At 40.3% G+C, this 26,516-nt stretch overlaps 1 protein-coding gene across 2 annotated transcripts in view; it reads right to left on the reverse strand.

The window, feature by feature from the left end:
• The window catches only part of LOC128689022 (D-beta-hydroxybutyrate dehydrogenase, mitochondrial-like), a 199,000-nt gene that overhangs the window by 137,191 nt on the left and 35,293 nt on the right, over nt 1-26,516 (reverse strand). The window lies entirely within an intron of this gene.

Here is a 26,516-nt window from a genome sequence, read left to right on the forward strand (position 1 = left end):
AAGAGGTAATTGGCCAGCCCTTTGCTCTGAGCTCGCCACCACCGACTGGAATGCTCTTCTCCAGGGGATGTTGACAACCAAGTGAAAGCCTTCACTGGACACATCCTTAATCTGCAACAAGAACACATTCCTCACCGGCAATATGTGACAAAGCCTACAGATCAGCCTTGGTTTGGCTTTCGTTGTAGAGAGGCTGCTACTGCTAAGTACAAAGCATGGCGAAGGTATAAGAGACATCCTACCACCTATAACAGGAACTTGCACATGCAAGCCTGTAGGCATATGGGTGATGTTCAAAAGTGGGCCATTACTAAATGGGAGGGAGGTGGACACTAAAAGAAAGTTAGCATCAGGTAGGGTAGGCTCCAAAACCTGGTGGTCCCTGGTCAAGGACAGACAAGGTTATCTGCCTGATGAACTTATTCCACCTCTAAATCGACAGGATGGGACCACCTCTACTAGTAGTCAAGAGAAGGCGGACCTCTTTGCTGAACACTTTGCTACCAAAATGCAAGTTCCTGATCCAGCAAGGGACCCTCCTTGGCTAGCTGCAAGAACTGTGTCAAAACTGTCAGTGGTGACAATAAGGCAGGAGGAGGTGCATTTCCTTCTTAAATCACTTGACCAAGAAAAGGCTGTGGGGCCCAGACAAGTTGAGCCCAAGATTGTTGAGAAGATGTGCAGACCAGCTAGCAGCACCTCTAACTCGCATCTTTCAGCACTGCCTAGTACAGTGTAAATGGCCCTCCCTCCATGGAAAGAGGCAAATGTAGTCCCTGTTCACAAAAAGAAGAGCAGAGCAGAAATCAGCAACTACAGACCAGTGTCACTCCTGTCAATCACTGGTAAGATCCTTGAGACAATAATCTCAAGACAAATGACAGATTTTTTTGACTACCACTCACTACTTTGTGATCGTCAATATGGCTTCAGGAAAGGTTACTCTGCTGCTGATCTGTTGTTAAACCTCTCCACTAAGTGGCACCAGACACTGGATGAATCCAAAGTCAGCTGTGTGGTAGCACTGGACATTGCTGGCGCTTTCGACCGGGTGTGGCACCAGGGCCTCTTAGCAAAACTTCAAGCACTGGGAATTGCAGGCTCTACGCTATGTCTCCTCAGTGATTACCTTCATGGTAGATCTCTAAGTGTAGTCCTCAATGGAACGGAATCAGCAAGGCATCCTATTGGGGAACAAGCGTTCCACAAGGAAGTGTGCTGGGTCCACTGTTATGGAATGTCTACTTCAACGACCTTCTTCATCTCATCCCAGAATCACATGCATATGCAGACGACTGTACACTGACATTCACTTATCCAAGAGAAGAAATGCCAGCTGCTCTAAGCTACATCAATCACCAGCTGAGAGCTATATCAGCTTGGGGAAATAGATGGCAAGTAACATTTGCACCTGAAAAAACGCAAATGATGTTCGTCTCTAGGCACCATGATGGTAATGCTGGCGCAGTAGTAAGGATGAATGGGACGATGTTGGCACCTGGAGAAGAAGTTGATATCCTTGGGGTGAAATTTGACTCCAAACTAACCATGAAGAACCATGTTGTAAATCTTGCAAACAAGGCAGCCAGGAAGCTCACAGCACTTCGCCGTATCTCGCATCTGCTTGACAGTAGGGGTTGCAAGATCCTGTACAGGCACAAGTACGCTCACACCTTGAGTATGCTCCACTTTCTTGGTTTGCCTGCCCCCCTCTCATCTGCGACTGCTTGACAGAGTAGAGAACAGAGCAAGACGTCTCATCTCTCGCCTGGACCCATCCTGGATAGATCTGTCATTTCAGCAGAGCCTTCAACATAGGAGGGATGTGGGTGGCCTTACTGTTATGTACAAGGCCAATATTGTCAAAATACCACACTTGGATCCACTTCGAGGACAGCGTGAAACAAGCTTTTATGCCACAAGACGGGCAGAAAGCAGCAACTTCACTCTGGCTGTACCCTTCTCCAGAACATCACTCCATCTGAGATCATACATACCCAGGATGACTCGAGTATGGAACACATTCGTACAGCATAATGATGTCAACGAGATAACGTCAGTTGATCAAATGAAAATGCTGGCCCACAGATGGCTCCAACTTCATCCTGTTCCCTACTTGTATGTCTCATAACAAAATGCTTTCAAATGAGCTGATGTAGGTAATAGCCTTAGCTTGCCAATAAAGTTAGGAATCCTTAACCTGTAAATAGCTGTCAATAAAGCTAGGGATCCTTAACCTTGTCCAAACCCTGTGTAGAGAGAGAAAGAGAGAGAGAGAGAAAAGAGAGAGAGAAAGAGAAAGAAAGAAAGAGAGAAAGAAAGAGAGAGAGAAAGAGAGAGAGGAGAGAGAAAGAGAGAGAGAGAAGAGAGAAAAAGAGAGAGAGAAAAAGAGAAAGAGAGAGAGAGAGAGAGAGAGAGAGAGAGAGAGAGAGAGAGAGAGAGAGAGAGAGAGAAATAGAGAGAGAGAGAGTGAGAGAGAGAGAGAGAGAGAGAGAGAGAGAGAGAGAGAGAGAGAGAGAGAGAGAGAGAGAGAGAGAGAGAGAGAGAGAGAGAGAGAGAGAGAGAGAGAGAGAGAGAGAGAGAGAGAGAGAGAGAGAGAGAGAGAGAGAGAGAGAGAGAGAGAGAGAGACAGAGACAGACAGACAGACAAGGTTATCTGCCTGATGAACTTATTCCACCTCTAAATCGACAGGATGGGACCACCTCTACTAGTAGTCAAGAGAAGGCGGACCTCTTTGTTGAACACTTTGCTACCAAAATGCAAGTTCCTGATCCAGCAAGGGACCCTCCTTGGCTAGCTGCAAGAACTGTGTCAAAACTGTCAGTGGTGACAATAAGGCAGGAGGAGGTGCATTTCCTTCTTAAATCACTTGACCAAGAAAAGGCTGTGGGCCCAGACAAGTTGAGCCCAAGATTGTTGAGAAGATGTGCAGACCAGCTAGCAGCACCTCTAACTCGCATCTTTCAGCACTGCCTAGTACAGTGTAAATGGCCCTCTCTATGGAAAGAGGCAAATGTAGTCCCTGTTCACAAAAAGAAGAGCAGAGCAGAAATCAGCAACTACAGACCAGTGTCACTCCTGTCAATCACTGGTAAGATCCTTGAGACAATAATCTCAAGACAAATGACAGATTTTTTTGACTACCACTCACTACTTTGTGATCGTCAATATGGCTTCAGGAAAGGTTACTCTGCTGCTGATCTGTTGTTAAACCTCTCCACTAAGTGGCACCAGTCACTGGATGAACCCCAAGTCAGCTGTGTGGTAGCACTGGACATTGCTGGCGCTTTCGACCGGGTGTGGCACCAGGGCCTCTTAGCAAAACTTCAAGTACTGGGAATTGCAGGCTCTACGCTATGTCTCCTCAGTGATTACCTTCATGGTAGATCTCTAAGTGTAGTTCTCAATGGAACGGAATCAGCAAGGCATCCTACTGGGGCAAGCGTTCCACAAGGAAGCGTGCTGGGTCCATTGTTATGGAATGTCTACTTCAACGACCTCCTTCATCTCATCCTAGAATCACATGCATATGCAGACGACTGTACACTGACATTCACTTATCCAAGAGAAGAAATGCCAGCTGCTCTAAGCTACATCAATCACCAGCTGAGAGCTATATCAGCTTGGGGAAATAGATGGCAAGTAACATTTGCACCTGAGAAAACGCAAATGATGATCGTCTCTAGGCACCATGATGGTAATGCTGGTGCAGTAGTAAGGATGAATGGGAGGATGTTGGCACCTGGAGAAGAAGTTGATATCCTTGGGGTGAAATTTGACTCCAAACTAACCATGAAGAACCATGTTGTAAATCTTGCAAACAAGGCAGCCAGGAAGCTTACAGCACTTCGCCGTATCTCGCATCTGCTTGACAGTAGGGGTTGCAAGATCCTGTACGAGGCACAGGTACGCTCACACCTTGAGTATGCTCCACTTTCTTGGTTTGCCTGCCCCCCCCCCCTCTCATCTGCGACTGCTTGACAGAGTAGAGAACAGAGCAAGACGTCTCATCTCTCGCCTGGACCCATCCTGGATAGATCTGTCATTTCAGCAGAGCCTTCAACATAGGAGGGATGTGGGTGGCCTTACTGTTATGTACAAGGCCAATATTGTCAAAATACCACACTTGGATCCACTTCGAGGACAGCGTGAAACAAGCTTTTATGCCACAAGACGGGCAGAAAGCAGCAACTTCACTCTGGCTGTACCCTTCTCCAGAACATCACTCCATCTGAGATCATACATACCCAGGATGACTCGAGTATGGAACACATTCGTACAGGATAATGATGTCAACGAGATAAAGTCAGTTGATCAAATGAAAATGATGGCCCACAGATGGCTCCAACTTCATCTTGTTCCCTACTTGTATGTCTCATAACAATAAAAATGCTTTCAAATGAGCTAATGTAGGTAACAGCTCTTAGCTTGCCAATAAAGTTAGGAATCCTTAACCTGTAATATAGCTGTCAATAAAGCTAGGGATCCTTAACCTTGTCAAACCCTGTGTAAAAAAAAAAAAAAAAAAAAAAAAAAGAGAGAGAGAGAGAGAGAGAGAAAGAGAGAGAGAGAGAGAGAGAGAGAGAGAGAGAGAGAGAGAGAGAGAGAGAGAGAGAGAGAGAGAGAGAGAGAGAGAGAGAGAGAGAGAGAGAGAGAGTCGACCTATAAAGTCTGCAGTTTGCACCTGGTTTACAGAGTATAATAACAGTACAGGCAAGGTAACTTAGTACGTAACATGATTAAGTAAACAATTTACACAGATTAACTCTAGTCAGAACTGCAAGTAACCGCAATGACCTCCTGGAGTGTTACTAATATCAGGCATCTCCACCCAGAATGGACGTCTTTATTTGACTGGCCAAATTTTTTCTTCTTCCTCCAAGGTTTTGTATACATTTGAGAACGCCTTATACGATCAGCTTAAAATTTTCAATGTTGACGTACTCTAGCTAAGGGAAAGGTTTATGCAACTATTGGCATGTGCAGGTTCGCTTTATTTATATACTCACACAAAAAAAGATATTGTTCTCTGTCCGATACCTTGAGAAAGCCTCTTCTGATCCTATACCGACTTTCAGTACTTGTATATACTACTTAGAAAAAAGTTCGGACTGTTACTGGAGTGTGTAGTTGCTAGTCTGCTAATTTTATTTTTAAAATAGTACGGTATTATTTTCTCCAAAATAATTTGATAAAGTCCTTTTTGAAAAAATTGATTCCTCAAGAGCTAATGGGTTGTGAGAGAAGAACGATTATTAAATAGGTTTAATCTATGTAGGCGAAACATTAAAATTTTACTAACATTAGTAAAAAGTGGGAAATAGTGGCATTCCCAAATAGAGAAAATTATTGTTTTTTAGGAGATAAGATAATGTCTGTTCATTATTTTTTTATTGGGATTTTGCCTTCTGAACAACGACTGGAGAATGTATTTTTGATCGCCTTCAAGCTTTGATAACGGCAGTAACTTGTAAATACATTTTCCAGTCACCTTCAAACCTGATGTATCTTTCTTAGAAGATGGTTTAGAGTCTTACTGGACAATATAGGTGCCAATCTGCATTATTTATTTTACTCTTGACATATGTAAACTTACTCCCTTTGACCGACTTGCACTTTCCACTTTCTCAAATAATTTTAAAAAATCTTACACATATGACTGTCAAACAAAACTGCAACAATGTTGCATGATTAACCTTTCCTGGCGCTTTAAAATTTGACAAATCTGAAAATTCCATGTAAAATATCATAATTATGACACGTATCTAATTTTCTACTGCAACTGGGAGAGCCAGACGTTGTTCAGGTGCAGAGCAGATTGTTAATGTTTGATATTATGTCGTTCAGGATCTGTTAGTCCAGGCAACGTTTATATTAGCACAGTGAACTCTATGTCTCGACAAATTCTACTTTCTCAGGATGTTATTATATATATTTTCAACGTTAGACCTGGTTGAGTTCCAGTTTCTGGCAGTCTTAACTAGGGCTTCTGGGCCTTTCGGGGGTATTAAACAGGTTGACATACTGCTCCTGTGCCTCTTGAGAGTCTTAAGGTACAATTACTTTGCCTCTTACATGGGCTGCGGGAGACACTTTCTTGGTTACCTAAGACGCCGTAAACCATCTCTCTATTAATTTCTTTTATCATCCTTGTGGGGAAGAGCTGACCTATTACGCAATCATATAAATCTTGGGACATGCGAGACAATTAGAGTAGCTCTAGTTCTTAGATCAAGAGCCTTTCAGTGTAAAACCCTCCTACAACGCCCGAAATCAAGTGTTTTTTTCTTTCAAATACCCAAACTGGAATTCAGCGTAAACCTGAACAAGGAGACTGCCTTGGGTTCATGTCGTGTTAAGTTTTTACTTACGTTCAAAACTCGCTCAGTCTTCCGGAGGAGAAAAAACTATGTAATCAAATCTTGAAGAAGTTCTAAATTTTACTCGAATCTAGTTTATATGCTTTTGGGGTAAAGATTCGTAAAAATATGACAGATTCATTTATAAATATATATACAGTTGTGAATACACACAATTGAATATATATATATATATATATATATATATATATATATATATATATATATATATATATATATATATATATATATATATATATATATATATATATATAAATATATATATATATATATATATATATATATATATATATATATATATATATATATATATATATATATATATATATATATATGTCGTGCCGAATAGGCAGAACTTGCGATCTTGGCTTAAATAGCAACGTTCATCTTGCCATATAGGACAAGCGAAAATTTGTGTATGCAATAATTTCGCCAAAATCATTCTGAACCTAACGAAAAATATATATTTCATTGTGTTTGTTTAGTATTAAATTACTGTAAACAAATCCAAAATATATTTAGTTGGGTTAGGCTAGAATAAATTGCTTTTGTTAAAACAAGGTTAGGTAAGTTTTCTAAGTTTCTTTTGGTGCAAAATTAAAAAAAATTACATTAACATTAATGAAAAATATATATCTTTAAACGTATAAGAGAAAATTTTGGAAAGGACTTAATTTTAAATGAGTTCTTGCTAATTGACCAGTTTTACATATTCGGCACGACATATATATATCTACCCTATCTTAAAGATTGAAATATATGTAACTTCTCAGTAGAGGTACACGTGATGTACAGCCTTAATGATCTCCATATAGTTAATAGGCTTTAGATTAGCCAAGACGGCTATATCAAGCTCGCATTAACTAGAAGAAACGAGAGGATAAATGCGCAAAAAATAAAAAAAAAATTGCATGCTGGTTTTCTAGTTCAGAGGCTGCCCGCTAACGTGTTACTGAAAAATAAGTTTGGTGTACTGTCTGACAACTAGAGTAGGTGTCCCGTCTTAAAAAGCAAGACTTGGCAATCTCAAACATACCTTTTATTTCCACCTCTTCTCCGCCTCTTTTGGATACGAATGAATATTTCCGTGTTATGCTCGAGGAAAGAGAGATGCTCAGGTATTTCTGTTGTGGTATAAACCTTGGTAATAAATACTGACAAGTTGGTTTAGAAAGACACGTAAGCAAACACTATTTATTAGAAAACGTTTCGGTCCTGGGACCTTGATCATTTCTAATGTTAGAAGTGATCAAGGTCCCAGGACCGAAACGTTTTCTAATAAATATGTTATAGTGTTTGCTTACGTGTCTTTCTAAACCATTTCTGTTGTAGATTCGCCGGTATAATCGCCCGGCTCAGGCCTTTTCCAAGAGGTGGCCCGGCCTTGGCTCCCTGTCGAGGGAGTGTCTCAGACCAATGTCTGCCATGGGAGGAGGTACAAGTACCTCCTCGGCTTCTAGGACCAGCTGTCCCCAGGCCTAGCCCCATTCCCCGCCCCTCGGGGCTCGGAGAGAGAAGCTAGGCACCTTGGGCTGCCACAAACCCTGCCAACACTGGGATCGAAGTGTGTGGCGGCTGCATAGCAGCAGATAATGTTAGGAGGTGCAAAGGCAGCAAACACTACAGGAGCCTTTTGGAGTCACACCCTAGCTTTGGGAATTAAGCCCGAGCGCTGGGGAAGCTCAAAAATTCCTTTTGCTGTGTGTGTTGCTGCTGCTGCCACTACACTTGTCCGTTGCACTGTCTCCTGAGATGCTTAGTAAAACCGTGAGCAGATCTACGCCAACAGGAGCATAGACTGGTTGCTGGTGATTGGTTTGTTTTGTGTAAGACCAGTCGACTGCACTTCCGTGTTTAAGGCAGCGTATCTCCTTCACACCATTAGTCCAGAATATTTAAAATTTTAATTTAGGCATTAAAGTCAGCTGTCGAAGAATTACATTTGGGGTGGAAAAACACAGAGAAGCACCTTGTGGAGCATATATTCTGAGAAACACCTTGAGGAGCATATATACTGAGACACACCTTGTGCAGCATATACATTCAGAGGTACACACTTCTAAACAATCCGAGAGATACACACCTGAGTTTATACACTGAGAAATATAAATTTCTCGGTGTATATAATAATAATAATAATAATAATAATAATAATAATAATAATAATAATAATAATAATAATAATATCTTTATTTCTACAAGTACATGTACAAGGTATACAGACCATAGCTGACATCAGTGACATACTACTATATAGAAAGTCGCTTGTTATGCTGAGCATTTCGGGCAAATGAGGTCAGTTTTGTCCCAGGATGCGACCCACACCAGTCCACTAACACCCAGGTACCCATTTTACTGAAGAAGAACATAGACAACCGGTGTAAGAAAACACGCCCAATGTTTCTACCCTCGCCGGGAGTTGAACCCGGACACACTCCGAGTGACGCAAGAACTTGAGCCACCAGACCACGGGGTACCAACTAAAACTGGATGTACTAACATCAAACCACGGTACGTGTGGGGTTAGAACCCGTGGCAAGAGAGTCGTGAAACTCCAGGCTGGTGCTAACATCGCTCTTCACAAGATCTTGTTGGCGTACAAGCGTTGTTGACCTACAAGCGGTGTTGACCGCTTGTAGGTCAACACCGCTTGTAGGTCATCATCACTAAGTAAACCTAATTTAATTTTTTAAATGGAAGTACGGGTAAGCCAGTGGAAGGCCTCGGTCAGATGACCTAAAGCTCCAGTGGCGGGTCATATGACAAGAACTCCCATTAGTAAACACTTCTGCTTCCTGACGATCCTTAACTACTTGTAAATCAACAACATTTGTAAATCACCACCACTTATGAGTACTCACAGTTTAAGGGGTCAACATCACTTTTAGGTTATTACTACTTGATAGCGCTAAACCAGTAAGAAACAATCAACGCAAAAAATAGTGTGTAGGCTTGATCCTCCGTTCACCGAGGCATTTGAAGAAAATTAAATATACATATTTAACACATGGAATTAGCAACGTTGGACACATGTTATCATCATGGCGTGAAGAAACCACAGGTAAAGCTGACAGGCTGATGTTAACATTTCTAACAGTCACCGTATATAACCGTATATAACTGTGTATAACAGAGTTAAATTTTATTTAGAAAACTAATTCACGATACAGAATATACATATTATTGCAGCGTAGTCATAAACACAATGTTAAATAGTGGACCCCCGGTTAACGATATTTTTTCATTCCAGAAGTACGTTCAGGTGCCAGTACTGACCGAATTTTTTCCCATAAGGAATATTGTGAAGTACGTTAGTCCATTTCAGACCCCCAAACATACACGTACAAACGCACTTACATAAATACACTTACATAATTGGTCGCATTTGGAGGTGATCGTTAAGCGGGGGTCCACTGTAATTGTTAAAATCGTTTCGATACAGACATTTACTTTACAAGAAACTCAAAACAAGAATACTGAATATAAGACGTAGTAAATATTTTGTTGTTTAAACCGATGGAGGAGATAAGAACCTCAAAGAATAATTAATTATATTAGGCCATCTTACAGTGGGAAAACAACAGATCCAACGTAGCATCAGTCAAGAATATTGAAGGGTTGGTAAGTATAACAGTCAAGAATATTGAAGGGTTGGTAAGTATAACAGTCAAGAATATTGAAGGGTTGGTAAGTATAACAGTCAAGAATATTGAAGGGTTGGTAAGTATAACAGTCAAGAATATTGAAGGGTTGGTAAGTATAACAGTCAAGAATATTGAAGGGTTGGTAAGTATAACAGTCAAGAATATTGAAGGGTTGGTAAGTATAACAGTCAAGAATATTGAAGGGTTGGTAAGTATAACAGTCAAGAATATTGAAGGGTTAATAAGTATAACAGTCAAGAATATTGAAGGGTTGGTAAGTATAACAGTCAAGAATATTGAAGGGTTGGTAAGTATAACAGTCAAAAATATTGAAGGGTTGGTAAGTATAAGTCAAGAATATTGAAGGGTTGGTAAGCATAAGTCAAGAATATTGAAGGGTTGGTAAGTATAACAGTCAAGAATATTGAAGGGTTGGTAAGTATAAGTCAAGAATATTGAAGGGTTGGTAAGTATAACAGTCAAGAATATTGAAGGGTTGGTAAGTATAACAGTCAAGAATATTGAAGGGTTGGTAAATATAACAGTCAAGAATATTGAAGGGTTGGTAAGTATAACAGTCAAGAATATTGAAGGGTTGGTAAGTATAAGTCAAGAATATTGAAGGGTTGGTAAGTATAACAGTCAAGAATATTGAAGGGTTGGTAAGTATAACAGCCAAGAATATTGAAGGGTTGGTAAATATAACAGTTAAGAATATTGAAGGGTTGGTAAGTATAACAGTCAAGAATATTGAAGGGTTGGTAAGTATAAGTCAAGAATATTGAAGGGTTGGTAAGTATAACAGTCAAGAATATTGAAGGGTTGGTAAGTATAACAGTCAAGAATATTGAAGGGTTGGTAAGTATAACAGTCAAGAATATTGAAGGGTTGGTAAGTATAACAGTCAAGAATATTGAAGGGTTGGTAAGTATAACAGTCAAGAATATTGAAGGGTTGGTAAGTATAACAGTCAAGAATATTGAAGGGTTGGTAAGTATAACAGTCAAGAATATTGAAGGGTTGGTAAGTATAACAGTCAAGAATATTGAAGGGTTGGTAAGTATAACAGTCAAGAATATTGAAGGGTTGGTAAGTATAACAGTCAAGAATATTGAAGGGTTGGTAAGTATAACAGTCAAAAATATTGAAGGGTTGGTAAGTATAAGTCAAGAATATTGAAGGGTTGGTAAGCATAAGTCAAGAATATTGAAGGGTTGGTAAGTATAACAGTCAAGAATATTGAAGGGTTGGTAAGTATAAGTCAAGAATATTGAAGGGTTGGTAAGTATAACAGTCAAGAATATTGAAGGGTTGGTAAGTATAACAGTCAAGAATATTGAAGGGTTGGTAAATATAACAGTCAAGAATATTGAAGGGTTGGTAAGTATAACAGTCAAGAATATTGAAGGGTTGGTAAGTATAAGTCAAGAATATTGAAGGGTTGGTAAGTATAACAGTCAAGAATATTGAAGGGTTGGTAAGTATAACAGCCAAGAATATTGAAGGGTTGGTAAATATAACAGTTAAGAATATTGAAGGGTTGGTAAGTATAACAGTCAAGAATATTGAAGGGTTGGTAAGTATAAGTCAAGAATATTGAAGGGTTGGTAAGTATAACAGTCAAGAATATTGAAGGGTTGGTAAGTATAACAGTCAAGAATATTGAAGGGTTGGTAAGTATAACAGTCAAGAATATTGAAGGGTTGGTAAGTATAACAGTCAAGAATATTGAAGGGTTGGTAAGTATAACAGTCAAGAATATTGAAGGGTTGGTAAGTATAACAGTCAAGAATATTGAAGAGTTGGTAAGTATAACAGTCAAGAATATTGAAGGGTTGGTAAGTATAACAGTCAAGAATATTGAAGAGTTGGTAAGTATAACAGTCAAGAATATTGAAGAGTTGGTAAGTATAACAGTCAAGAATATTGAAGAGTTGGTAAGTATAACAGTCAAGAATATTGAAGGGTTGGTAAGTATAACAGTCAAGAATATAAAAGGGTTGGTAAGTATAACAGTCAAGAATATTGAAGGGTTGGTAAGTATAACAGTCAAGAATATTGAAGGGTTGGTAAATATAACAGTTAAGAATATTGAAGGGTTGGTAAGTATAACAGTCAAGAATATTGAAGGGTTGGTAAGTATAAGTCAAGAATATTGAAGGGTTGGTAAGTATAACAGTCAAGAATATTGAAGGGTTGGTAAGTATAACAGTCAAGAATATTGAAGGGTTGGTAAATATAACAGTCAAGAATATTGAAGGGTTGGTAAGTATAACAGTCAAGAATATTGAAGGGTTGGTAAGTATAACAGTCAAGAATATTGAAGGGTTGGTAAGTATAACAGTCAAGAATATTGAAGGGTTGGTAAGTATAACAGTCAAGAATATTGAAGGGTTGGTAAGTATAACAGTCAAGAATATTGAAGGGTTGGTAAGTATAACAGTCAAGAATATTGAAGAGTTGGTAAGTATAACAGTCAAGAATATTGAAGGGTTGGTAAGTATAACAGTCAAGAATATTGAAGAGTTGGTAAGTATAACAGTCAAGAATATTGAAGAGTTGGTAAGTATAACAGTCAAGAATATTGAAGAGTTGGTAAGTATAACAGTCAAGAATATTGAAGGGTTGGTAAGTATAACAGTCAAGAATATAAAAGGGTTGGTAAGTATAACAGTCAAGAATATTGAAGGGTTGGTAAGTATAACAGTCAAGAATATAAAAGGGTTGGTAAGTATAACAGTCAAGAATATTGAAGGGTTGGTAAGTATAACAGTCAAGAATATTGAAGGGTTGGTAAGTATAACAGTCAAGAATATTGAAGGGTTGGTAAGTATAACAGTCAAGAATATTGAAGAGTTGGTAAGTATAACAGTCAAGAATATAAAAGGGTTGGTAAGTATATCCTTAGAAACTTAATCTCACTCTCCAGATGCTTTCATGTCAAAAATTCTACTATGTATTGTCATTCCCTGTCATGACAGGCGGAATACCTGCGATAAAAATTATCCGGAGACCTTTTATATCGCTCGTCTCATAACAATAGCAAGTGTTTTCTGGAACTATTGCCATAAGAAAAAGATCTCACTAAACTATTTAAAATGCTCGTAGGTCACGCCCATAATCTGCGAACTAAAATAGCATGGAGAATAAAATCCGCAGTACTGTGGACGGCACAGTAATGTAAATGTTACGAAAGGAAGTGTAAACACAATGAAAAACACAGGTACCATAACTTGGGCACACAACATACCCACGTCTACAACTCTACGAACAAAATACTGGAACAGGTAGAGGCTGTAGCAGAGATAAACAAGCTTCTGGAAGAGGTCAACTAGGCAGTGGTTGGTCACATGGACCAGCAGGATGCAACTACCTCTGTTCTAACTCCTCAGATGGACAGTAGGAAATCTTTGTCTTGAGGTCAGCTGCTAGAGAAGGAAAGCTGGAAACCAGTCACGATTCTGTGAACATGCAAATGTTCACTTGAACACTATTGTATCCTCTAAGCAACCCAACAGAAACTTAATAATCTAACATAACATCATCCATGTGAAGATCACTGAGTAAAAACAAAAATATGAAATAAATCGAATAAAAATTAAAAATATATTTACGATAATGAACAGATCGCTTAATATAAAGAATCGAAAGCAAATGCCTTCAGTAACTTTAACATAAAGACCATTTTTACTTGCATTATCAATACAGTTGTAGTTTTCTCTTTAAGTTTATTATTTATGTCTACCAAATTTTTGCAATTGCATTAAACGTTGATAATTTGCTGCTTATAGTATATTAATTTCAATTCATTTTATTTTCATTTATATTACATAAAAAAGTACTCCTATTGTTAGATTTTAATTCCATAACATGTACCTTGATCTTAAAAAAATCTGTCAAGAAAAATATAACTATTTGCTCATTACATATTAAGAAAAAATTATACTACAAAAAGTGTAAAGAGGCCAAGACTCTTCAACACCCTTCCTTCATTATTAAGGGAAATTACCAATAGCCCTTTAGCTTTCTTTAATAGGAAACGATAGTTCATTTCAGTTCTTGATCAGGGAGGCTATGGTTCATTTCCTGTGTGAAATTAGCACCAACAGCGTATTTGATCAGGCCAGTAAACGGGAGGCCTGAGTAGGGGCCGTTGATCTGAGCTGGGGCGTCTACATTACTTGTAGACATGGACGTTGATCCATGTCTACAAATAATGTACAGGTAACCTATAAATACCTCAATACTTATTAAAAAATACCAGTGTGGCGTGGTATTGGTATTTTGTCAAGAGAAATGTTAAAACCTTCCCAGTGGAATTTTTTATTATTTTGTCAAGACGTTTCCCTGATTTGGAAGGTTTTCCCACCACTTAAGAAATACTGCATACAAAAATACCACTCCATAGAAAGTGTACCACTTAGCGGATGGGTATGGGAAGTACCACCTAGAGGATGGGTATGGGAAGTACCACCTAGAGGATGGGTATGGGAAGTACCACCTAAAGGATGGGTATGGGAAGTACCACCTAGAGGATGGGTATGGGAAGTACCACCTAAAGGATGGGTATGGGAAGTACCACCTAGAGGATGGGTATGGGAAGTACCACCTAGAGGATGGGTATGGGAAGTACCACCTAGAGGATGGGTATGGGAAGTACCACCTAAAGGATGGGTATGGGAAGTACCACCTAGAGGATGGGTATGGGAAGTACCACCTAAAGGATGGGTATGGGAAGTACCACCTAGAGGATGGGTATGGGAAGTACCACCTAAAGGATGGGTATGGGAAGTACCACCTAGAGGATGGGTATGGGAAGTACCACCTAGAGGATGGGTATGGGAAGTACCACCTAAAGGATGGGTATGGGAAGTACCACCTAGAGGATGGGTATGGGAAGTACCACCTAAAGGATGGGTATGGGAAGTACCACCTAGAGGATGGGTATGGGAAGTACCACCTAGAGGATGGGTATGGGAAGTACCACCTAAAGGATGGGTATGGGAAGTACCACCTAAAGGATGGGTATGGGAAGTACCACCTAAAGGATGGGTATGGGAAGTACCACCTAGAGGATGGGTATGGGAAGTACCACCTAGAGGATGGGTATGGGAAGTACCACCTAAAGGATGGGTATGGGAAGTACCACCTAGAGGATGGGTATGGGAAGTACCACCTAGAGGATGGGTATGGGAAGTACCACCTAAAGGATGGGTATGGGAAGTACCACCTAGAGGATGGGTATGGGAAGTACCACCTAGAGGATGGGTATGGGAAGTACCACCTAAAGGATGGGTATGGGAAGTACCACCTAGAGGATGGGTATGGGAAGTACCTCCTACAGGATGGGTATGGGAAGTACCACCTACAGGATGGGTATGTTAAGTACCACCTACAGGATGGGTGTGGGAAGTACCACCTAGAGGATGGGTATGGGAAGTACCACCTAGAGGATGGGTATGGGAAGTACCACCTAGAGGATGGGTATGGGAAGTACCACCTACAGGATGGGTATGGGAAGTACCACCTACAGGATGGGTATGGGAAGTACCACCTACAGGATGGGTATGGGAAGTACCACCCTACAAGATGGGTATGGGAAGTACCACGTACAAGATGGGTATGCAGCGACTACTGCCCAAGGCATGGCGTATCTGCCGCCCACACGAACCGTAGAGATAAGGCTATAGGAAGACTACAACAGACATGATATATATGGGCTGAATACCAGCAAGTTTATGGAGCGACTTTCACCAGTCAGACTAACTGCTGGTGGGAGGCAGCTGGTGGGAGGCAGCTGGTGGGAGGTAGCTGGTGGGAGGCAGCTGGTGGGAGGTAGCTGGTGGGAGGCAGCTGGTGGGAGGCAGCTGGTGGGAGGCAGCTGGTGGGAGGTAGCTGGTGGGAGGTAGCTGGTGGGAGGCAGCTGGTGGGAGGCAGCTGGTGGGAGGCAGCTGGTGGGAGGCAGCTGGTGGGAGGCAGCTGGTGGGAGGTAGCTGGCTGGACCGCCCGGGAGGGCCAGGGCGTCTCTCTCTGCCCAAACTTTCCTGGGTGTGGTCCACTTTCTTCGTAACAACAGTCCCGTCTTTTTTTTCTCACTTGCTTTAATAGATATATATGGGAGGTGAGCTCGGTACATTGTGACTTGCATACATAGGAAAACGCAAACCCCGTAAGAGTAATACAGTACCTGAAACAATTAGGTTTCTTCCAATGGACAGAAAACTCTAATTTCATGGATCAAAAGACCTTCACCGGCATCAATAGTAACCCTCTGGAAGAGATAAGGTCAATGCAGCATCATTCGATGTTTCTCTTATTCCCACAATCTGCCAGTATTAATATTTCAGTAATTGTATAGTCCAAGAACTGTTATCCAACCTTAGCTCATTCAGAAGCATAACTCTAAGGTACGCTAACACCCTTCCTGGGATGCCATCCATTACACCCAGGTACCTATTTACTGCTAGGTGAACAGGGACAAGAAGTGTGAGGAAACATACCCAACGTTTCCATTCGTGCTGGAATCAAACTCTAACCCCTCAGTTGTGAGCCGAGGGAGCTACCACTTAAGCCACCAGGCAGTTTCAAGAAAGATGGAAATCTGTATGTGATTGTGAGCTCCAGACGTTGTTTAAAAATCCAGATCAACCCAAGAAAGCCAGGCAGTGTGGCTTATTTCTGTTGGAAGTCTATACGTATGCAACCCACTACAGTCACCTATTAAGTATCTAATTTTTTCGAGATGTATGATTTGCCCAGACGTCTCGACTCGCCCAAGGATTGAACCCGAGCCCTTCAGGTTGTGAGCCAACCACTACCACAGAGTTACTAGAATGGAATATTTACTCGACATTCTTGATAAAATATTTCCAAGTTTTCTTACATTCACGAATATTAGAGACTTTCAAGACATGTTCAAGAAGTTATTTGATATTTCTAATAATTTTAAACATTTGCCGTGATCCAGTATCATATTTAGTATAGGCCGTGACTGAAATGATTTTTAATATAGGCCGTGATTGAACGCGTCACTCAAAGTGCCTAATTAACAACTTTATACCTTTATAATGAACTTCCTTTACATTGTCCATCTCTATGCCTCTAAAAATCATATTTCCAGTTTTAATTGCTTACTACAAGAATCACAATACGGATTAATTATTCGTGAGAGAAGTACATCCGCTATTGAATGTAAATAGCAGGCATGCTATAAAACCCCATTTTGAGTAACATCGTTTCGAGAACAGGTATGACAGGGACCAAAAGGCAAGAAACCAGTATTTCCAGCCAATAAAAAGTTAGCACGTGGGCGCCAAGAGCCAAGTTTCGAACCCCCGTCAAGACGATTCAAAGAGTAGTAATACTCTAATTTAATAAACTAGTGAATTAGAAGATGAGACGGTTGTGCGCTATTGCAATGCTGGTCTGCAGCATGGCTAGAAACCACGCTCATACCTATGACTAACAGTGCGTAGCTCAAACGTAGCTTGCATCACAACTACATTGCACTTTGCTGCATCAATGATGACGCAGAGATCACAGTAGGGGGCTAGAACAAAACAAACATTGCACTGTGATATTATTATTATTATAATCAAAAAGAAGCGCTAAGCCACAAGGACTATACAGCTGCACTTTGATAGGGGAAGAGCAGTGAGAGTGCTCACATAACCATAGTATAGCAAGGTTATGAAATCTATCTTGTTCCATCTACTTATTAAATCTTAGTTCCCATCAAAGCAAGGTAAACAATGTAAATCTAATATTTACTAATCAGTAATACTTCAGTTTTGGTCTGAATGATTATGTAATTTCTTACTGCCAGTCTGTTTACGCCGGTTAGTTGGTTGGTTTATGGGGTTTAAAGCCTACTGACTACACGAGGGTCAATCAGGCAGTATGTCACCTGTTCACCACCTGTCAAGGATACTTTAATATCTAAAGTAAGGATTCAAGTCGACTTTCAATATCTATACACTGAGAAACATACACCTCTGTGTATTTAAATCCTTCCTGGCGTTGCTTAGTTAATGGGCAATAATGCCCATTGAATACACGAGGGTCCTTAAGGCTGCACATAATTTGATCAACATTATCTTCATGCTCCACTGTATATTAGTGAAAGACTTCATAGGATTTTTCCCTTGAAATATGGACACACAACCCCTTTCAGCATTTTGCGTCATCAAGTGTACATCTGCCGTCTGGTATTCCTCTGTGTGGCTGAGTGTTGTATCACACCTACGCTCGTAGGTACGTGCTTCAAATATTATGTAGTTACTTTGTATTCCTCAAGTGCTGTATGAGCAGCTGGCCATGAAAATATTGAGCCTCTGCATATTGAATAACATTGTAGACGGTTCACAGACAAATATCTTACATGGTGAAGCTTTTACTGCTGGTGTGTATATCTTGGGACACTGTTTTTTGTTTAAAGTCTACGGTAATAAACATCAAAATACAATACATGAATATGTGATTCTTTAATTTTTTTAGGCGTGATTGAAACTAGCTCCGGTAAGACAACGGTTGCTGACTCACTGTCTGGGTTATTTTATTTTTCACTGAAACCTTCGTTAGATGACATTATCCTGACAAACAATATCCCACAATCACACCTAAACCAATTACTCTATATATAATAATCACACACCCCTTTTTCTTCCTCTTTCTCCTCACTCACCTCTTCATTCCGGGTATATACTACTAGTTTAGCTGCATCTGTCACTAAAGTAGTTACGAGAGAAACAATACAGACAACTAAACCGATTCATTGTACCGTTTTTCTTCCTGTCATCGTCACTATTTCCTTTCACGTGACTGATTGTCAGATAAATTTACATTTTCCCGTTAAATTCCTAAAGGTAATTGGTTTCATTAGTTAACAGATCTGTAAAGTAAAACAAATCTAAGTGCAGTTACTGGACCTGATAAACTGAATCCAAGAATATTACAAAATACAATGACGTTATGAAATCCTTAGTCATATCATAACAAGCCAAGAGAAAACTGGAAGTTTCGCAGCTTACAAATTCCCATCAATCTTTATAACGCTTACATACAAGTGAAGTCTTTAACTTCACTTGTAGATAAGCTCATTGTAACAACTTGATGGATTAAGACAAATGTGGTATAATGCGATCATTTATTTACAACGTTTCGCCCACACAGTGAGTTTTATCATTCAAAATAGATCCCATCTGAGAGAGAGATGAGCATATATATTGTGCGAGTAGTGACGTGAAGAGTTGGCGAAGAATGCTGAAGCTTCTTGGGTAGACTAATGATAGGCTGAACAAATATATGGATGAGAAGAGATTAAATTCAAGAAGAACTTGCCTGCCTTGAAGCCATTAGACTTGTTGCAATATTCCTCCACACTATGACCTATTGCTATGCGAGATGCGATCAAGAAGTTTAATGGCAAGAGGTTCAGCGTTGTAGAAGCAGTTGTTGTGGTTGAAGCTGCTTGATACGCTGATCAATGCTGATGCCAGAGTCCTGAGTTTTGAAGTGTCTGCGTTGACAATGAGTCGTGCGCCATTATCATTGATCAGGTGGTTGTGGGGGTTTCTTTGGGAAACACAGATGTTTGTTAAGTTGTTCATTCTGCTGGCATATGTGTGTTTAGAAATGTGTGTGCGGATGACTCTTGATGTTTCTCCTACGTATATTTGGTCACAGCCAATGGTTTCAACTTGGTGGTGTCCATTACTAATTATGTCCTTGACTTTAGTGGAAGCTCTCCAATAAGGAGATCAATTAGGAAGAAGCCTATGACGAAGCTACGATTAGTCATGGTATCGTTCCACGAGTAGTAGTAATTGTAGAGAAGATCGTATTGATTGGTAGGCTTGCAGTAGACTTTAAAACATTCACGGTCAGATTTGCAGAGAACATCGTAGGTAGGTAGAATGCCATCGACTTCCTCTTCGAGTGTGAACTAGTTAGATTCAGGTATTGAAGCTGAAAGTTATTCGTCTATCATTCCCTCGTTCACCTAGCTCCGTTTATGTCGATGGCATTCCCATCATAAATCCCAGAAGATTCAGCGTCTCTGCACTCCAACACAAGCACAACCAGGTCGATCCCTCGAACCGTTCGAGGGCTCGACCTGGTTGTGCTTGTGTTGAAGTGCAGAGACGCTGAATCTTCTGGGATTTATGATGGGAATGCCATCGACATAACGGAGCCAGGTGAACGAGGAGGGAATGATAGACGAAAATCATTCAGCTTCAATATGTACCATGTATAGGTTCACCAGAACAGTACTTAATGGTGAATCCATTGGTAGACCGAAAGTTTGTTGAAAGACTTATTATAAGATTAAACGCGCTCAGTAAAATCTCTGGCTGGAAAGCGGAGATCGAGGGTTTCATCAACTCCTCGTCGCAGGAGATCGATGGCTTGTGATGTGAATACTCTAATGAAGAGATGCCACGTCTAGGCTGGAGAGTTTATTTCTGAAGTTTATGTATGGCGTGTCTTCAAAAGGCCATACATTTTGACGGGTCTGCGGCTGCTGGGAATGGTGTAGGGGTTTCTTTCCTTGTTCCAAGCAGCTCGGGATGTGGCAAGGTAGGCATAGAAAAATTTTGGTTAGTGTCCATTTCAATAGCTGTGAGAGGGTCATAGGTGTCCAGGTCGTTGAGTAAATTATCTTGGATCTGTAGTAGGTGGTGCTCAAGATGATACCACATTCAATGATGTTAATACCTTCTGACAGGTTTAAGGGCAGTGCATATGTCTTGACGAGGTAGGACTCAACTGCCCTGCTAAATCTACAAACACCAGGATACCTCCAAGTTCCTCAATGGTTATGCTCAATACATCCTTCTTGAAGCCTCTCCAGAGACAGCACATCTCTCCCCAGGAAAATCTGTTTATAACCTGATAAAGCCCACTGTGTGGGCGAAACGTAGTCAGTAAAGGCCGCATCATACTGCATTTGTATCTCCATCCTTCGTGTCGGTATTTTATACCATTTCTCTTCAATAATGACTAAGTCAAATAATCACACAGCGGTTCATAAACTGGGGTACGCGGACCCCCGAGGGAAAGGGACTGACAGAGGGTACGCGAGTCATTCATAATACGTTGCATTCTTATTGTCATTGATTTTTTTAAATTTTTATAGTTACATTCAGTATTTTATAAACAAGTGTAGAGAACCCAAATATTAAGACAATCTTATTTAAGAAAAGGAGTAGTTTAATACTATATTTAAAACAAAAGTATATTAGTGTATATTCTTATTGTACAATTATTAATAGTTCAAATATCGATTAGGCTTCAACACTGTAAAGGCGCCGCTCTGCTAGACTGACCGTACTGAACTGAAGCCTTGGCTTTGTTTGAATTGATGCCTCGGCTTTGTTTGAATTGATGCCTTGGCTTTGTTTGAATTGATACCTTGACTTTGTTTGAATTGATGCCTTGGCTTTGTTTGAATTGATGCCTTGGCTTTGTTTGAATTGATGCCTTGGCTTTGTTTGAATTGATGCCTTGGCTTTGTTTGAATTGATGCCTTGGCTTTGTTTGAACTGATGCCTTGGCTTTGTTTGAATTGATGCCTTGGAATTGTTTGAATTGAAGAATTGGCTTTTTTCTTTAAGTGAGCACGCCCTTTACATTGAATTCCCCAGGAGGTAAAACAGAGTAAATATTACGTCCTGGCTGACTATTTGCAGCAATGCCTAAATCATTATCTACATTTAACAAAAATATGCATGTTTTTTTCGAAGATATTAATGATCTTTTTTGACAGCAGCTTTAATATCATGTTGCACACAGTTCACAGTTAATGTTTGAATATACGAAAATTTTGTTTATCGTATATTGCTGGACAGTGATCTTCTCTACTCCTAAAATTTAGGACAACGTTGTTTTATCTCAGATATTAACTGTAGAGAGTGGTTTTTCACTGTACAAAGGGGCGAGCGGTTAATAAAACAAAAAAAGGGGTAGAAGATCGACCCATGTTGGGGAACCGGTGATTTAAAAGCTCAACATTTAGGAAGTAATGAATCATTTTACAGCTCAACTTGGCTACTGGAGACAGTGTTCATGTTTAACATAATTTATTGATTTAATTGGAATCTGTAAACAAAATAAATGAAAGAACTGCAGTTGATGTGATTTTTGCTATGTTTTAAGTTAGGCATTAATTTTTTTTATCAGTGCTTATGCAGGTAAAGGCACGAAGCTTTTAAAAATGTTTAACAACAACTTTTAGAGGTATAGAAACAAAACTTAAAAAAAATAGGTTTTACGCCAAAAACTTCATAAGGCACAGAAAACTTTTAGAAAGGTTCTTCAAAGGCTTCTCGAAGAAGTAAATGAACAAACAACTTCTAAAAAGGTTCTTCAAGCACTTAAGAAGTAAAATCACAAGGTACAAAGAACAGTACATACTGATGTGTACGTTAAGACGGCTTGGTAAACAGGTGCTCAGGACGTAACAAGTGGTGTGCTACAGGAGTCACTCTTAGCCCCAAAATAGTTTTTTTATGTATTTATATATTTTTTTCAAGCAAAGTTCTATACTCGTTTTGTCTTTATCACTGCAATCATCACCCTGAATTTTTACTATCACTGTCAATATTTTTGTTTGTTATAATGGTCACTGTTATGCATCACTCTCAATATCGTAACGTTATGTTACCATTGCTGATATTTTACTCTCACCACTGCTCTTGTTACTATTAATCATCCTTTACTCAATACTGCTACAATTATTATTCCTTGCGTTACTATTTCCGCTGTCACTGTTGTTACTAATGCTGTAACAGTTAAGCGTTGTTACTGTTGTTAAAGATATGTTATTGTGAACTGCTGGTAATACCGTTGCTAATGATGTTACTTATACTGTACTACTACTACTACTACTACTGTATCTACTTACCGTTGCTCCTGTTACAACTATTACTGATAATTTCCTCAGTACTCAGCACAGCCATTGTACCAGCCACAAACAATGTATTCTTGACTAAATATTACTAATACTGTTGCTGCTATGAATGCCGGTTACTTGGTACGTTATTCCATTACTGATTTTACACACAGCAAAAACCATCTCCATTTCCGGGAGCACACGATAAATTTTCATTGAAAAAAATAATACATTACGATAACCTCATAGGTCACACTTCATTTGTATTTTACTTTTTTTGTATTTTTTCCGTTTCTAGGTTATTTCCTTCGGCTTTACGTGTGTGTGTGTGTGTGTGTGTGTGTGTGTGTGTGTGCGTGCGTGTGTGTGTGTGTGTGTGTGTGTGTGTATAAGGACTCAGTATCGAGGAAGTAAATAAAATAGCTTCAAGAAAAACTCACAAGATGCCGTCTGAATATTTTCCTCCTATTCCCCCATCTTTTAGGAATACATTTATTGGTACTAATCTGTTAATAACTTAACAGCTATTAACACACACAACCTTGTACTGCAACTGTTGGTTAGGTTTAATAACTTAACAGACACATAATTAAATTATACCTAAGGAAATTTAATCGAAGCTGTTAAACTCCTCAATGATACAACAGTTATTTCTTCACCGGTAAAAAAAAAGTAACTTAATGCATAGAAAACTTTACTGGTACAAATAAATAACTTCAGTATAATTAGTGTTCTTCTGCCAGTTGTTTACATTACTCCTCTACTGAAAATGATTCCTCTCTGGACCGCCACAATAAGGCGCTGAAGGTGACAAACCCTGATTCTCTAGTAGTTTACCTGAACTTGGTATTGAGTTCTTCAGTTTATAATAATCATAACCAAGCGCTATACCCGTAAGGTTCATACAGCTAGCTCTTCCAAGAAAGTTATTGCACCTTCGCCTGGGGGCCACGTGTGACCGTTCCTAGTCAGACAAACAGTATTGATGGACCAAGTTCATGTACTTGTGTTCTTCCCTATGATCAGCAGCACCTGCCAGCTGACACAAAATTGAATGAAGGTGACTACTAACGTAGATGTACATGTAGTCCCATACCTGGAATCTGCCGTTGTTCCAGAAACACAGGTTTGCCATTGGGGTGACTAGCAAGCATATATACGGAGTGCTGGATTATAAACATCGAGGTTACCTGTCGGATGCGTACTGAGCTGTAGAAGGACTTATCTCTATGACTTCGTCAGCTTCATTGTCTAGCTTGCTACCCTTAACACCTTATATACTAGTTTAAACCCACAGGACGTATAAGCTACCACTCTGCCGAAAATACGCTTGTACTGGTAAGGCAGCCAAGCAGAGGGCCACTGTAGTGCGGAAAGTCTGTGGGTCAAGAAGTGTGCCAGCCACAGAATTAAGAATTGACAGAAGAAAATTGCAAGATTTTTCACAGCAAATAAGCGGGATCTCTTCTTTTGGGAGGCTTCTCTCTCCCATGATAGATCTGTCTAGGATACAGTCTGTAGGCCGTAGTTTCAGCTATTTTTATGTCAGTCCAGGAAGAGAGTAGTCTGTATTCAACTATTTGTGTTTGCAGGGGATGAGTTGCAGCTCTTGGTTCCGCTTCTTCGCTGGTCGCTCCAAGAGCTTTATCGTACCTCTTCTTAAGTTATGTATGGATCCTGACTCTACTACATAACTCCACTTCCTGACAACTCCAGTGCTGAAGAGATACTTCCTAACATCACTGTGATTCATCTTAGTTTCCGACTTCCAGTTGTGGCCCCATGTTCCTGTGTCCCTTTTCTGAAACATTCTGTCCCTGTGTGTGTGTGTGTGTGTGTGTGTGTACTCACCTATTTGTACTCACCTATTTGTGGTTGCAGGGGTCGAGTCCTAGCTCCTGGCCCCGCCTCTTCACCGGTTGCTACTAGACCCTCTCTCTCCCCGCTCCATGAGCTTTATCAAACCTCGTCTTAAAACTGTGTATGGTTCCTGCCTCCACTACGTCATTTTCTAGGCTATTCCACTGCCTTACAACTCTATGACTGAAGAAATACTTCCTACTATCTCTCTGACTCATTTGTGTCTTCAACTTCCAATTGTGGCCTCTTGTTTCTGTGTCCCCTCCCTGGAACATCCTGTCCTTGTCCACCTTGTCTATTCCACGCAGTATTTTATATGTCGTTATCATGTCTCCCCTGACCCTCCTGTCCTCCAGTGTCGTCAGGCCGATTTCCCTTAATCTTTCTTCATAGGACATTCCCCTTAGCTCTGGAACTAACCTTGTTGCAAACCTTTGTACTTTCTCTAGTTTCTTGACGTGCTTTATCAAGTGCGGGTTCCAAACAGGTGCTGCATACTCCAGTATGGGCCTGACATACACGGTGTACAGTGTCTTGAATGATTCCTTACTAAGGTGTCGGAATGCTGTTCTCAGGTTTGCCAGGCGCCCATATGCTGCAGCAGTTATCTGATTGATGTGTGCTTCCGGAGACATGCTCGGTGTTATACTCACCCCAAGATCTTTCTCCTTGAGTGAGGTTTGCAGTCTTTGGCCACCTAGCCTATACTCTGTCTGTGGTCTTCTGTGCCCTTCCCCTATCTTCATGACTTTGCATTTGGCAGGATTAAATTCGAGAAGCCATTTGCTGGACCAGGTGTCCAGTCTGTCCAGGTCTCTTTGAAGTCCTGCCTGGTCCTCATCAGATTTAATTCTCCTCATTAACTTCACATCATCTGCAAACAGGGACACTTCTGAGTCTAACCCTTCCGTCATGTCGTTCACATATACCAAAAATAGCACTGGTCCTCGGACCGACCCCTGTGGGACCCCGCTCGTCACAGGTGCCCACTGTGATACATCATTACGTACCATGACTCGTTGTTGCCTCCTTGTCAGGTATTCTCTGATCCATTGCAGTGCCCTTCCTGTTATATGCGCCTGATGCTCTAGCTTCTGCACTAATCTCTTGTGAGGAACTGTGTCAAAAGCCTTCTTGCAGTCCAAGAAGATGCAATCAACCCACCCCTCTCTCTCTTGTCTTACTTCTGTTATTTTATCATAAAACTCCAGAAGGTTTGTGACACAGGATTTGCCTTCCGTGAATCCGTGCTGGTTGGCATTTATACTCCTGTTCCGTTCCAGGTGCTCCACCACTCTCCTCCTGATAATCTTCTCCATAATTTTGCATACTATACACGTCAATGACACAGGTCTATAGTTTAGTGCCTCTTTTCTGTCTCCTTTTTTGAAAATGGGAACTACATTTGCCGTCTTCCATACCTCAGGTAGTTGCCCAGTTTCCAGGGATGTGTTGAAGATTGTGGTAAGTGGTACGCACAACATATCTGCTCCCTCTCTAAGGACCCATGGAGAGATGTTGTCCGGTCCCATTGCCTTTGAGGTATCGATGTCCCTTAGCAGTTTCTTCACCTCCTCCTCATCTGTATGTATGTCGTCCAACACTTGTTGGTGTGTGTGTGTGTGTGTGTGTGTGTGCGCGCATACCCAAACTTTGTAAATATTCAGAATCTGACCCTAAAACAAGTGTAAAAATAAAAACAAAAGAGTAAAAACAGTCAATAAAACCTTCTAGTTTGG

This window comes from Cherax quadricarinatus, chromosome 21 (assembly GCF_038502225.1).
Source record: "Cherax quadricarinatus isolate ZL_2023a chromosome 21, ASM3850222v1, whole genome shotgun sequence".
NCBI lineage: Eukaryota > Metazoa > Arthropoda > Malacostraca > Decapoda > Parastacidae > Cherax > Cherax quadricarinatus.